We start from the raw sequence: 15,176 nt of genomic DNA, 5'->3' as shown, positions 1-15,176 counted from the left end.
GCTGGTTTTCCATGTAGGCAAGTCAGTCTCTGTTTTATAAATAAGCTCATTTGTGTGTGTGTGTGTCTCTCTCTCTTTTTTTTTTTTAAATTCCACATATAAGTGATATCATATGGTATTTTTCTTTCTCTTTCTGGCTTACTTCACTTAGAATGACCATCTCCAGGTCCATCCATGTTGCTGCAAATGACATTATTTCATTCTTTTTTGTGGCTGAGTAGTATTCCATTGTATAAATAGATCACAGCTTCTTTACCCAGTCCTCTGAGGATGGAGACTTAGGCTGCTTCCGTGTCTTGGCTGTTGTAAATAGTGCTGCTGTGAACATTGCCTCCACCTTCATTTTTGATTTTGATGAGCAAACCTTCTCAACTTAAAATGCTTTCAGCTCATATTTCAAACACTTCCACACTCTGCAAAGCAGCCAGGAATTTTTAAAAAACCGTACACCTGATTCCCGCCCCTTCCCTGCTTAAACCCCTCCAATGGCTTCTTCCCAGTGGAAACAAACAGGACTCAACCCCATCGCCACAGCCTGCAGGGCCATATAAGATCCAGGCCCTGCTGGTCCTTCCAACCTCATCTCCCACCCGCTTCAGGTCTTACGTTAGAGCCATTTCCGTGGAGCCCACTGGGCCTCCCCCCACCCCTGTCACTCTCTTCTCCACGGTCCTGATTTTGTTTCCTCATCCTACTTATCACCTTGCTATTCTTTTTATCAAGTTAGTTCAAACCTCCTGACATTTGCACATGCCGTTCCCTCTGCTTTTCCCTGTCTTTGAGTGGCAGGCACATTTTGTTATTCCAGCTTTTGTTTAATTGTCAGAGAGGCTCTCCCTGGCCTCCCAAATGAACATGGCCAGCTGGTTACTCCTGACACCACCCCCTGTTGTATTTCCTTACTTAACACTTCCCTCTATTTACTTGGTGGTATTTGGTGATCGTGGCTTGAAGTCTGCCTGCCCATTGTTCTTTAAAAGCAGGGATCCCATCTGCCCTTTCCTGTTGTGCCCTTGTGTCTAGAACAGGGCTTAGCAATAGTAGGTGCTCAGTGAATAGTTGTTGAATAAATAAAGAATGAATAACAATGATTTTTTCAGCCTTGAGGAGATGTTTCCATTACAATGTTGTCTTATTTTCTTCCCTAAACATCCTTCTTCATTTCTAAAAATTCTTTATTGGTTCTGAGGACAGAATAAGAGGAATGACATTAGGTAGGGGCCTATTTGGGTCTTCAAGCGTGTCGATCATACCTCCTTTCTCAAAAACGAGCCGACACACAAAAGGCCACATATCCCATGGTTCCATTTACATGAGATGTTCAGAATTGGCAAATCTGTAGACACAGAAAATGTGGTGGTTGCCAGGGGCTGGGGGCTGGAGGTGGAACAGACAGAGAGTGTTTAATGGGTACAGGGTTTTATTTTGGGCGATAAAAATGTTTTGGAACTAGACAGAGGTGGTGGTTGCACAGCCCTGTGAATGTACTAAATGCCGCTGAATTGTTCACTTCTGTGTTATTTCACCTTGATTTTAAAAAAGAATTAAGCCCATCATGAAAAGACACACATTGTCTGAGTCCACTTATGTGAATCTAAAGTCGTCAAACAGAATCAGAGAGGGGAGTGCTGGGGGCCAGGGGCTGGGAGGAAGGGGTGGGGGGTTAGTGTCGAACACGTATAGAGTTTCACTTTCGCAAGATGCAGAAGCTCTGGACGTTTGTTGTGCTGTGGTGTGAATGTATTCACGCCACAAAACTGTGCACTTGAGAGTCATTAAGACGGTACATTTTATGTTGTGTGTCTTTTTAAACCACAATTAAAAATGTTTCAAAAGTATTAAAAAAAAAAAAAAAACAAGCGCAGTATTACATACGTAAAATGTAACACTACGTATTAAGGTTTATTAGAGCCAGGTGCTGGCTAAAGTATTCTCTGTCCTTTCATGAGTGTTTAAAATATTCCACCATCAGGAAAAAAATTCTGAAATTAGTTCCTTAAGATACACGGGCAAAAAACTGTCATCTAGAATTTTTTTTTTTTTTTTTTTTTTTTTTTTAGCTTTTATGCAATTCTTGAGACTTGAAATGCAGCAATTAGGCTTTAAGTATCTTTTTAAAATTAAAAGCAGACCTTGGGGGTGGGTAGAGCTCAGCCGTAGGGCACATGCTTAGCGTGTCCGAGGTGCTGGGTTCAATCCCCTGTAACTCCGGTAGAAACAACAACGAAAAAGCATGCCTAATACGTACACGTGCTTTAGAAAACGCAACAGCATTGCTTTGATTATCGCTGTTTAATAAGCCATTCCGAACTTAGCAGTGGGACCCCGCGACGATCTGTTGTGATGGTGTCCCCTGGTTCCGGGGCGAGCCGGCTCGGCGGGGCGCTCTCCCACGTGCCTGGGGTCAGGGTTTCTCAGTCACTCGTCTGGTCCTGGGAGCTGGTCTGGGCTGGGACCTCCGAGGGGGCTGTTGCCAGAACGCGCCACGGAGCAACTTCCTGTGGTCTGGGGTCCCTCCCAGCGCGGCGGCTGGGTTCCAAGAGCCAGCAGCCCCCAGGGGCCCCCGTCACAGTCTCCACGTTAGAAACAAGCACGGCTGGAAGGTGTGACTTCAAGGTCACGTTGTAAGAAGGAGCCTGCTTGTCCTCTGCTCTCTCTGTCTTCCCGCATCTGCTTGAATGTGGACCGGGTGCCAGTGAGCCTGCTCTGACCCCAGTTCACCCACGTTCAAGGTGAACAGAATTCGTTTCCGCCCTTTTCTTCTCGCTTATGCCTTTTTTTTGTCCCAATATGGTTAAAAAACACAGAACATAGAATGTGTCATTTTAACCATTTTTAAGTATACGTTCGGTCCTGTTAAATACATGCTCATTGTTGTAGGACAGATGGCCACCGCCTCTGCATCTTGCAAAAACCAAAAGTCATTAAGTAACAACTCGCCACCTGCCTCTGCTGAGCCTCTGGCCACCAGCACTCTCCTTTCTGTCCCTATGAGTTTGACTCCTCTAGGGACCTGGAGAACCTAAGGTGAAATCCTACAGTATTTGGCTTTTTTTGTGTGTGACTGGCTTATTTCACTTAGGATAACACCCTCAAGGTTCATCTACAACGTCGCATGTGACAGGATTTCCTTCCTAAATTTAAGGCTAAATAATGTTCCACTGTATGTATACACTACATTTTGTTTATCTATCCATCAACGGACACTTGGGTTGGTTCTCTTTTTTTTTTTTTTGCCTCAAAAAGTGACATTTATTCGAAGAAAAAAAAATGACAAGATGTCCATCCCTGGGCTCCCTTCCCACCCCACTCCTGCTGCCCCTCAGCACCCCTCTTCCAGGGTGGCTCCTGGTGGGGGCTGGGTAGCAGAGGGCCCCTTTCAGATGGGGTCAGCCACGCCGAGGGGCGACTCCCCGATGGGGGTGCTGTAGAAGGTCTTGGCGTCTCGAAGGGTCCTCTTATCTTCTTCTGTCAGCATGTTGATGGCCACTGCACATCAGTGCCTCTGACCTGTGGTCACGGACGAAGGCCAGCTTCAGCGTGTGAATAAGAGGACACAGAAGACTATCCAGAGAGACTTAAGCACACGTGGAGGCAGCCAAAGGGAGCCCCTTCTCCCCTGGAAACCTGAGGCATGCCAGATTTTATTCCAAGTAGCTAATTTCCTGATGAGGGGCGCCAGCCGGCCCCTTGGGGTTCTACCCTCTTGGCGGTCATAAATCATGCTGCTGTGAACATGGATGTGCAAATATCTCTTTGAGATCTTGCCTTGAATTCTTTTAGGCATATACTCAGCAGCGAGATGGCTAGAATATACGGCAGTTCTATTTTAATTTTTTGAGGCACCGCTGTACTGTTTTCCACAGTGGCTGTTCTGTTTTACAGTCCCACCAGCGGCGCCCAAAGCTTCCAGTTTCTCCACATCCTTGCCAACACTGGTTATTTTTGGGCTTTTTGTTTGTTTGTTTGTTTGTTTGTTTTGGATAGTAGCCATCCTACTAGGTATAAAGATATCTCACTGTAGTTTTGATCTGCATTTCTCTGATGGTCAGTAATGTTGAGAATCTTTTCATTTGCTTGTTGGCTGTTTGTGTATCATCTTTGTAGAGATTTCTGTTCATGTCCTTTGTCCATTTTTAAGTCGGGTTATTTGATGGTTTTGGTTGTGGAGATGTAAGATCTCTTTATATGTTCTGGGTAGTAACCCCTTACCAGATAGATGATTGGCAAATATTTGGTCCCGCCCTGTAGGTTCCTTTTCACTGCGTTGACTGTGTCCTTTCATGTGCAACAGACTCCATCTTTTCATGAGGAAATATCAAAAAATTTGCAGACGTGTTTTAAAGCCACCATAAGCGTGAAAGGGTTTTTTCGGGAAAAGGGAAAAAAAAAAAAAAAGCCTACCTCTGCTCTGACTGCCCTCCCCGGAGATAACCTCTGTTACAGGACTCTTGTGTAGCTTCCCAGAGGTCTTCTTTGAGATGTTGTGATGTAAGGTTCCTGGAGAAATTGTGCAGAGTTTGTATTTCTGCAAAATGAACTTGGCCTCTCCGGAACAGGTCTTGCAGGAACTCATAACCCCCCGTTTGAAGCATAAGGCAGTCGGAGCGGGTGATTTGTAAAGACCTTGCTTTCCAGCGCCATTCTGTATGAACACGGGCCTCATGCGGGGAAAAGGCACTTTCCCGCACGCTCTGGGGCCTCCCTCCACCCAGTTGATGGAGGCTGAGTCTTGCCTTGGACGGTGATTTCTTAAAGGAGAAAGCGTTTGCTCTGAGCAGAGTCTGAGTTGCTGTTCTATGGGAGTTTGTGTTTTGTTTCACTTATGTAAGAACGCAGTTCCTCTTGCTAGTTCTGTGCTGGGCAGAACTCTAATTTCAGTTCTCAGTTTTCAGAAATTACAAAGGATGTGAAATGTGGCACAGGAAGAAAACAAGAAAACAAATCTGCTGCCCGGTCCTCAGATGCTTCTCCAAGCTGAGATTCGTAGCATTGAATGAAAATGGTTCTCAGCTTTCAGTGAGCATCGATCACAGTAGGTCATGGCTTAAAAATGCAGAATTCTTGGAGTTTCAGCCCAAACGTACTGAACCAGTCTTTGGACTTGGCTACATGTGTACAACTTTGCTTTAAATGGGAGAAAAGATCCAATTTGCAATAGCAACCTTAATGATAAAATATTTAGCAGCCAACTCCCCGAGAAACGTGGAGGCTACAAATATAAAAAGTGTTGGGGGTGGATTTAGCTCTGTGGTCGAATGCATGCTTAGCATGCACGAGGTCCTGGGTTCAATCTCCAGCACCTCCATTAAAAAATTTTTTCTTAAGTGTTAAAATTCTGCTATGAACTGTTAAGAGGAAGCTGGGCTGAGTGGCAAGGTGATCTTTGTTCTTAGAGAGAAAGAATCCGTTTTGGAAAGATGTCAGAGTTCCCTCAATTTAGCCAGAAATCGATGCAATCCCAATGAAATAACCAACAGGGACTTCGGAAAAATTTGTGAAAATGGTGCTGAAGTACATTAAAAAAATAAGACAAAGAACAAGTTTCTACTGCACAGCACAGGGAACTTTATCCAACATCTTGTAGTAACCTATCAAGAAAAATAATATGAAAAGGAATATATGTATGCATTTGTATGACTGAACCACTACGCTGTACACCAGAAACTGACGCAACATCGTAAACCGACTATACGTCAATAAAAAATAAATAGATAAATAAAAAGAAAACATGAACAAAAAAATAAATAAACCTAATTACCCCTCCGGAAAAAATAATTTAGAAAATTAAAAATAAAAGAATACATGATAATTGCCAGGAAACTTCTGGAAATGGAGAATAATGAGGGGAAATTAACTTTCTTAAATATTACAGTGAATTATAAAGATGGAGTACTGGATACAGTTGGCCCTGGAGAAGGACTGAGCAGATTGACAATATTGTAAGAGAGAAAAATCCAGTGAGAGACTGAAGTATATAAAGAAACTGGAATGTTGAAGACGACTACTTTATTCTACAGAGAAAAGAGTGGAAATAAATGGGGTTGAGATAACTGGATTCCTTTCTTATTCCATAGCTGAAAACTAATTCCAAATAGAGCAGAGCTTTAAAAATAGAAACACCCACAAAACACCAGAAGAGAATGGAGATTTACAAGCAGTTCTTGCTTTGGGAGACTGTTCTGAATGTGGCACAAAATTCATAGAAAAAGTAAATTCACGAGAAAATAAAATCACGTCTTTTGCAAAATATCAAAAACAAAGCCAACTTGGAAAATATATTTGCAACCCCTGTGTGAGGCAAAGAGTTGATGCCCTTCATTTACAAAGAACGCTAACAAACAAGCCAGTAGAATAAGTGATCGGGGGAGGGTACAGCTCAGTGGTAGAGCGCCTGCTTAGCGTGCATGAGGTCCTGGGTTCAGTCCCCAGTACCTCCCTTTAAAAAAAAAAAAGATCACAGGAGGTCAGTGTGACACTCACAGAAGAAAAAATGCAAATTGCTGATAACCATGTGAAAAAATGTTCGGCCTCATTTATCGTGAAAGAAGTGCCGAGCAAAGTCGTTGGTAATTTTCCACCTCCCCAGTGTGCGCGGAGAGTTAATGATACACAACCATTGAGGATGCAAAAAAAGTACTTGCATGTGCTGTTAGTGGGAGTATAAGTGGTGACCTTCTTTTTGGAGATTGGCTTGGGAAAGCTTTTCAAGGTGGGAAAGGTGCATACTTTCGATCCAGCGGGCACGCAGCTAGGTGCTCACCCCCGTGGGTATGCCGGTGCCACTGGAGGTTGCCCCGCCAGGGTCTTGCTCCTCCTTCCTCCTTCAGAGTGGAACCCTCTTCTCTACAGCGCAAGTGTCCTGCATCATACCCCAAGTTCCAACAAGCCCCTAAAACAAGAGTTTCTGGTGACTTTTGAACAGAGACTGAAGTCTCAAGGACAAGGAAGCCACAGCTGGTTGGAAGGGCTTTCCAGGCAGAGGGAACAGCATGGGCAAAGGCTCTTAGAAGGAAGGAGTAGCAGCTGTAGGTGTGTAGAGTTCAGGATTATATCAAGTTGAGGGTTCTGGGCGGCAAGTTGGTAAAAACTCAATCAAAAGTGACTTGAACAATGGAGACCTTTGTCGTCCTGCATAACAAGAAGCCAGGAACCAGGCCGCTCCTGTGTGGGTTAATTTAGTACTTGACTCTCACCGTAAGGACCCAGGTTCTGGTTTTTCCATGGGCTCTCAGAGCACAGAATTGAATTAATCATCGTCCAGAGCTCATGCTACAATCTCATTTGGTCTGTAGAGGACCTGCTTGTATTCTTTTAAGAGTTAATTGGATTCCATCTGTAGGATTTGTGCAGGGAAAAGCAGATTCATAGAGATAGAAAGTGGTTGTCAGGGGATGCGAGGTGAGGGCAGGGAGTGCCTTTTAAAGGGTAAGGGGTTTCTTTTTGGGGAGATGAAATTTCCTGGAGTTAGATGATGGTGATGGTTGTGCAACGTTATGAATATACTAAGACCACTGAATGGTACACCTGAAAAGGCTGAACTTCATGCTGTGTGACTTATATCTCAATAATTTTTTAGAAAGGAGAAATTAACTGGTTATTTTAAAGTAATCCATTGTCCAAGACAAAAAACCAAGGCTTTGACAATGGCTGGGAGCTGTCTGACTCCAGGGTGCCCCCACCCTATTTTTCCTCACTGTCGTCCTAAAGCCGTCTTCAACATGGCCTGGTTTTTTTTCAAGCACACACACAAATGTACACAGAGATGCAAACGGTATGTGTCTTTTTTAAAACGTGTCGTTTTTACCTTGGCGTTATGATAATATATAATATCGTAAGGGTGCTAGGTGCTATGCCTGGGGAGGGCTTTGCAAAGTCCACTGGCCAAACACACTCAGGGCTCTGCGAGCCGGGGAGGGGGCGCCGAGGGGCGGCTGCTGGAGTCTGGAGTGGAGCTTCTGGAGATTATAAACTCTGAAAAAAATGATGCTGCCTTCTCCCAAAGAAGCGATTCAAAATAACCCCACGGTTCAGCAGTGATGTGGGTAAAGCAAGCCTAACAGCCTTCTAATAACCTTCTCACGCTGACCATTCAGGTGCATTTAAAAAATATAAAATATCAGAGTGTTTCCAGAATCTGTAAGAGTGGAACTGGCGGCTGGGGCACTGGTGAGGGAGGGGGCTGACCTCATCAAATGTGCCTTCCTGCTTCTCTTGAATTTTGTAGCACTCAGCCTCTGAAATCTGAGGATTCAGGTTCAGATCCGGGCTTGGTCACTTCACTGCTCTGTGCCTCAGTTTTCTCGTCTGAAAAGTAGGGATGATGTGGGTTCTGACTTCTGAGTGTCAGTGTGAGGATTCAGTGAGCTAAGATGTAAAGCATTTAGAATAGTGCCCGGCACAGCTGGGGCTCCTGAAGTATCAGCTGTCACTATGATCAATATTCGTTATGGGTTGAACCATGTCCACCAAAAAGGAGCGTGCAAGCCCCAACCCCCACAACCTCGGGGTGTGACCTTGTTGGAAAGTAGGGTCACTGCAGAGCCGTGAAGATGACGTCATATTGGAGTAGGATGGGCCCCTAATCCAAGCTGGCTGGTGTCCTTGTAAGAGACGAGACACGTTTTACAGTGTCTGTGGGTCAGGGATCCGGGTACAGCTTAGCTGGGTGTTCTGCTCAGGGAATCTGAAGACACACACGGCCACGTGATGACATGTGTCTACAGGCCAAGGAACGCCAAGGAAGCCAGCAGCCACCAGAAGCCAGAAGAGGCAAGGAAGCCTCTCCCCTATTGTCTCCAGAGGGAGTGTGGCCCTGCCCACGCCTTGGCTCCAGATTTTAGCCTCCATGTCAGAGAATGCGTCTCTGTGGTTTGGTTTTGTCTGTCATGGGGAGGATAATTCAGTCTATTTATTTTTTTATTATTATTATTACTTTTAATGGAGGTACTGGGGATTGAACCCTGGACTTCATGCATGCTAAGCACACGCTCTGCCACTGAGCTGTACCCTCCCCCCACATCACCCCATTTGTGGTTCTTTGTTACAGCAGCCCCAGGAGAGTGACACAATATCTATTCAAAATTATTGGATAAATTCATGCGAGCAATTTTTGAAAGCCTTGCTTCTCCATTTCTCCTTGTGCCCTGGGGGTGGGGCGGGGCGTCCTTTCCGAGCACCCACAGCTGAGACCAGGCAGTCCGGGTGGCTTGTGAAGGTGTTTGGCCTTTGTCCTGCAGGCCCTGAGAAGCTCCTGGAGGTTTTAAATCGGGGAGCGGCCATTTCCCAGGTGAGTTTGAAGAAGCTCTGGCGCCTGCGGGTGGAGGACGAGGAGACAGTTTAGGCCAGTGGGGGGTGGGTCTGTCATCCAGGCAAGACAACGGTGATTCAGTGATTCTCAAAGTGTGGTCCCCAAAGCAGTGGCAGCAGCCTCTCCTGGGAGCTTGTTAGAAATGCGAAATTATAAGCCCATCCAGGCACACTGAGTCAGGCGCCCTGGGGTGGGCCCCGCACTGCGGTTTCCCTGTCCCCAGGGGGACACTGCTGTGCCTTGGGCGTGAGAACCACCGGCCTAACAAGGGCGGTGGGGATGGTGCGCCATAACAAAGTATCTCAAACTGGGGCGCTTCAAACAACAGAAATTTATTTCTCACATCTCTGGAGGCCAGAAGCTGGAAATCAAGGTGTCCCATGCTCTCCGCAGCCTCTCAGGGAGGATGGGGAGCCTTCCTCGCCTTTTCCGGCTTCGGGTGGCTCTTAGCACTCCTTGGCTTGCAGGCGCATCACCGCAGCCTCTGCCTTCATCACTGCACGGCCTCCCTGATGTCCTCTCCTCTTATAAGGACACAAGTCATTGGATTTAGGGCCCACCGCAGTCCCGGGTGTCCGCATCTTCACTTGGTCGCACCCGCAAAGACCCTTGTTTCCGAATAAGGTTGCACTCCTGGGTCCTGGGGGTTAAGACTTGAACATATCTTTTTAAGGGGACACAGTTCCACCCACTACGGGTGGAGGGCCATGGAGGGATTCAGGAAATGTCAAAGCAAGAGGAATCTTAGTGACTAGCTGGGGGAGGGAGGAGGGAGAACAGAACGAAGAGGAGACAGACTCAGACACCGTGGCATAAACCGCAAAGCCTGCAGGGGCCAGCTGTCTAGCTTCACTCTGAATGAGTTCCTTAGGACAGAGTTTCAGGAAGCTGATTCCAGTATCTTGGGACCAGTAAACACGCTGCTGAAATAAACTCCTTCCCACCTGAGAACCTTTCTCCATACCTGTGGGGCAGGTCTGAGGAGAGAGGAGCTGGAAGAGAAGGTGCCCTTCGCCCACAGAGCCTTGCAGCTGACGGCGCCAACTTCAGGTCAGGTGACACTTTGGAGCTAAAATCATGTTCAAGGTTACAGAGCCTGGGGACACCTGAAGCTGCTCCAGATCTCAACTGTCTCAGAGGAAATGATGGAACAGGAGACACGGGGGGCCTGTCTCAGGGAGGAGGAGCTCTAGGACCAGTGCGTGCGGAGTCCCTCCCTTTGAACACCAGGGATGTTGCTCAAAGCATTCATTCTTCTGAAAGATTCTTCTCTTCTCTGCCTCCGATTGCCCGGGGCTTCTGATCCCATGGAGGCCTTGTGAAGACCCAGATCACTGGGCCTCATCCCACCACGTCTGATTCAGCAGGTCTGGGGTAAGAACCAAGAACCTGCATTTCTGTCATGTTCACATTGCTGAGAATGGAGAACTGGAGGCCCAGGTGAACGGCTCTGAGTGCTGGCTGCCCGTGGGAATCACACGGGGATTAAAGACTACACCAACCCTAGTGCCGGACCCCAGACCCCGGGACTCCCCGAGGATGGGGCGTGAGTGCTGGCTTTACAGCACCCCCGGGATTCTAAAGTTCAGCTCAGTTTGAGGTCGACAGCCCAGTTTCTCCTAGTCCATCAGATGGCAATTCAGGAAGCCTTCCCTGGCTGGCCTGGATAGGGTCAGGTCCCTCGTTCATTCATTCATTCCACAAACCAGGGCATATGTTGAGCCCCACTGTGAGGTCAGTCAAGGTCTTTGCGCTCGTGGTACAGTGGAGGAGACAGATGGAAACAATCAGGCTGGACAATATTAGGGTGCCATGAAATATAACAGGAAGCTGTCACAGGAGTGTTGCTTCAGATGGGCTGGCCAGGGGGGGCTTCTCTGAGGAGCCAGAACTTAAGGGAGAGCGCAGAGACCTGTGAAGAGTGTTTAGAGCAGTGAGCACAGCATGTGCCAAGGTCCTGTGGTGGGCACAAGCTGCACGCATCAGAAGAGCCACAACAGGCTAAGGAGTCTGCATCTCGGGGAGTGGCAGGGGGAGGGGAGGGGAGCTGGACCAGGGCCAGAGCTCGGGGCCTTGTGGGCCCTGGGGAGGGGGGAGTCTGGGCAACAGGAAACCAGTGGCCGGTGTGAGCAGGAAGTAATGTGATCCTATTTGCTTTGAAAAGGTCCACTCTGTGAACTCTGTAATACCTTCTCACCGAACGGATTCCTTTCCCTGAGAGCATTTTTCTCCAGCATCATTATGGACTCATTGGTGTGACAGCAATATCTTTGTCCCCACTGCTCTGGGACCTGTGTGAGGCCATGGCTAATGCACCTTGTGGCCCCGCTCCATTTTCTTTCTTGAACATCATCTAAAATTATTCTGTGGGTTTACTTGTGGACCTGCTTTTGTGTTTGTCTCCACCCGCTGGAATGCTGCTCTAGGAAAGCAGGGACCTCTCTCATGCTCTCCAGGACCCAGAACCATCCCACAGAAGACACATAGAAGGCAGCTCAGTAAACATTCGCTGAGCATTGGAAATCCTCAGTGAATACAGTGAAACAAAGAACCGTGTGACTGAGTGTCCGGTGGTCCCCCTTGGCATCACCTCATCTCTGCCCAAATGGGAGTTTCTGCTGCTGGTAGCTGTGTGCAGAATGGTGTCGCCATCCATTACTTGCCAAAGAGTATTTCTGGAAACTGCTTGTACCTGGGTTCCAGCCACCTCTGGCAAACACCTCAGCCTGGTGTCCAGGAACAGTGTCCCTCTTGGGAAAGAGACTGGCAGCTTTGCTGTTCTACAGCTGAGTGAATTTTTTAAAAGGGCAAGGGCCTTTTCTATCCTAAAGGATTGTTTGTACCAATGTTGGCTTCAAGAAGGCTCCTGTCTGGCTGCACAATGTCTGTCCTCTTGCTCTGATGCTGCGGAAGTTGCCTCCAGGCAGAGGCGGTGGGTGCTGGAAAGGAGGAGCCATGACAGGGGCTGCAGTTTTCTGGGCAGGATGGAAAATGTTGCTCTGGCAGGAAAAATAATGAAACAGCTGGGGGACTTGCTGCAGACAGAGCTGTTTAGTTAGGCTGAAGCACAAACACTTGGCTTTCATTGAAAAAAGCCAATGTCCCTCGGGCCACACATGGTGAGAGGTTAAGTGGTTCTCTTGACTTAGGAAGAAAAGCTTGAAAAACTCAGCTCAGATTTCAACAAACCAGGGCTCATACACTTTGGGCTTGGGAACAAAAGCCCTAAGAAATCGAGAAAGGGAGAGACAGAGAGAGAGAGAGAAACCTGAACTGTGGGGCTTTTGTCTGTTTTTAGATACTTCCCTAAAAGCTGCTGCCGTAATCATTCCACATTTCAGCTCTTTGAACCTGCAAAGGTCACTCTCACCCCAGGGCCTTTGCACCTGCTGTGCCCTCCGCCTGGAATCCGTCCCCGGGTTGGCTCTTCTTCATTCAGTTCTCTGCTCCAATGTCACCTTCACAGAGAAACCCCACCGTCCCTCCCTCCCTATCAAACCGCTCCATTTTTTTTCTTGAACATCATCTAAAATTATTCTGTGGGTTTATTTGTGGACCTGCCTTTGTGTTTGTCTCCACCCGCTGGAATGCTGCTCTAGGAAAGCAGGGACCTCTCTCATGCTCTCCAGGACCCAGAACCATCCCACAGAAGACACATAGAAGGCAGCTCAGTAAACATTCACTGAGCGAATAAATCAATAAAGCCGTTGATTGTGGCTGCTGGCTGCTTGCCGGAGGGCTTCTCGTCTGTAGCCATCGAAATGTTTTTGGCTGAAAGTACTGGAAAGCACCAACCGGAGCTGTTTAACAATGAAGACATTTATTATTTCCATGCAAGGGTGGGTGGGGGAGTCCTTAAATGGAGCAGCTTGAGGGCTCTCAGTTTCGGCGATCAAGGATGGACATCACCGAGGACCCAACTCTATTCATCTTCCCGCTCCATTATTTTCGGCCATGCAAGAGGGCCACCGTCCACCAGGAAGTTCCCCGCAACCACCCCCGTGTCCCATTGGTCAGAATTCGGTCACGTGCCCCACCCCTAAGCCAATGATAGTGAGGGAGGGGCGTGCCGCGATCCGGATTCCCTTCCCACGGAGGCACAGGGTCCAGTTTCAGAGCATCTCTGGCTGCATCGAGGAAGGTGGATACTCTGCCATCAGGAAGGAGGGGGGTAGCAGAGAATGAATGCATTTGGGGAAAGCAACCAATGGCGTCTTAATGTTTAATTTCATCCTCACAAAAACCCTGCCGATAGTGTACCCAGTATTTGACCCCTGAGAGGATCCTTTTTCAATGCCCCTCATCCCCTTAAACAATTATATTCAGTAAGAATCATTATACTCTAAATTTATTCTTTGGTTTTGAAACCAGAAAGAGGAAGACATTTCAATTTTGAGGATATTTCTTAAAATATTTTATGGGTGTGCCTGAGTTTGTGTACTTGGAGAAGGGGCATCCGAAGATCTCTGAACTAATCTCCATGTAGAATATAATGTTTAGTAAAGGATAAGTAACACAGATGTGCTAATTTGAAGCTTACTGATGAATTACAAAAACGCAACAATAACCAAGGCAATTGCTTAGTTACAGGGATTGGCCTGCTTTCTCTGAAAAGGACCAGATAATAAATATTTTAGGGTTTTGGGGCCGGAGAGTCTCTGTCACAAGTCTGCCATTGAAGCAGGAAAGCAGCCGGACTCTTACGGAATGAATGGAGCACGGCTGTGTTCTAATAAAACTTTATTTACAGAAACAAGCTGGGGGCCAGATTTGGCCTGTGGGCTGTGGTTTGCGAATTCCTGATTGAGAACTTAGACCAATAGAGGAATTTTTCTGGGGGAACGTTTTATCACTGACACTTTTTTTAGAGGTATTGACTGGTGGATGGTGATAATAAGTGGACTGACTTTGAGTGGATTTTATTATTGTTTTTATTTTTAAGCAATCTTTTAAACATTCTTATTGAAGGGAGGTAATTAGGTTTATTTATGTTTAAATGGAGGTACTGGGGATTGAACCCAGGACCTCGTGCGTGCTAAGCACACAGTCTACCACTGTGCTATAATCTCCCCTCAGCTTTCAAAATTCTTATTACTGTTGCTACAGCCCAGAGATGGATGGAACCTCCAGCATTCTCCAAAGTGGGAGTGAGGTGTTCAGGATAAGGGTTTGGGTAGTGGATGGGGGTGACTAGAGTTCATCTTGTGATTCCTTTGTAGATCCTGTGAGCCCCCATCTGCTCAGGGAGTTTTCGGGTTCATGAGTCCTCCGCCCCCGCCCCCAACTTACTTCTTGGCCTCATTCCCACCTCTCCCCTCTACTGGGATATTTCAGTTTGTTTATTTAATAAACACACTAAGGGTTAGAAGCCTTAAGGCCTCACAGATGTGACCTCATTTGATTCACACTGAGACAGGAGGGAAGAGGGCAGGGCACAGCCACTCAAGGAGTGACAGCAATTTAACACCAAAATGGCGGAATATTCACCAAAATGGTGAAGATTCACCTCCCAGTGGGCCTTGAGGATTAAGAGGCTTAACTTCTAGTAGACCTTGAGCTTCAGTATATGCTCATTGTAACAGCGTGATTAGTAACATGCCCCAGGCGCCATGACCGTCCCAAGCTACCCGCAAAAGGCCAAAGGATGGGTGGGGGCCCAATTCCTGGGAATCCCAGCCCCTTCCTCAGGGCAGTTGGAATGGTCCCACCCGTAGGTATGTGAAGCTACTGAGACCATAAAACATGGCAACACCACGCCTAGTGGCCCTTTTTCGCTCCCTCCTCTTCGGAGACGGCCGGCTCTCTGTCTATGGAGTGTGCACCTACTTGTACTTTGACCTGAGCACCCAACTCCCACACCTCTTTC

The 15,176-nt window shown here is 47.1% G+C and overlaps 1 non-coding gene across 1 annotated transcript; it reads right to left on the bottom strand.

Moving 5' to 3' along the window:
* Positions 1-3,586: 3,586 nt before the first annotated feature.
* LOC116150085 (small nucleolar RNA SNORA67) lies at positions 3,587-3,712 on the bottom strand. The gene has a single exon (XR_004133760.1). It is a non-coding gene; the product is annotated as a small nucleolar RNA SNORA67 (small nucleolar RNA).
* Positions 3,713-15,176: the final 11,464 nt, after the last annotated feature.

The sequence above is a fragment of the Camelus dromedarius genome, chromosome 31 (assembly GCF_036321535.1).
Source record: "Camelus dromedarius isolate mCamDro1 chromosome 31, mCamDro1.pat, whole genome shotgun sequence".
NCBI classification, from domain to species: domain Eukaryota; kingdom Metazoa; phylum Chordata; class Mammalia; order Artiodactyla; family Camelidae; genus Camelus; species Camelus dromedarius.
This window is presented reverse-complemented; position numbering and strand designations above follow the sequence as displayed.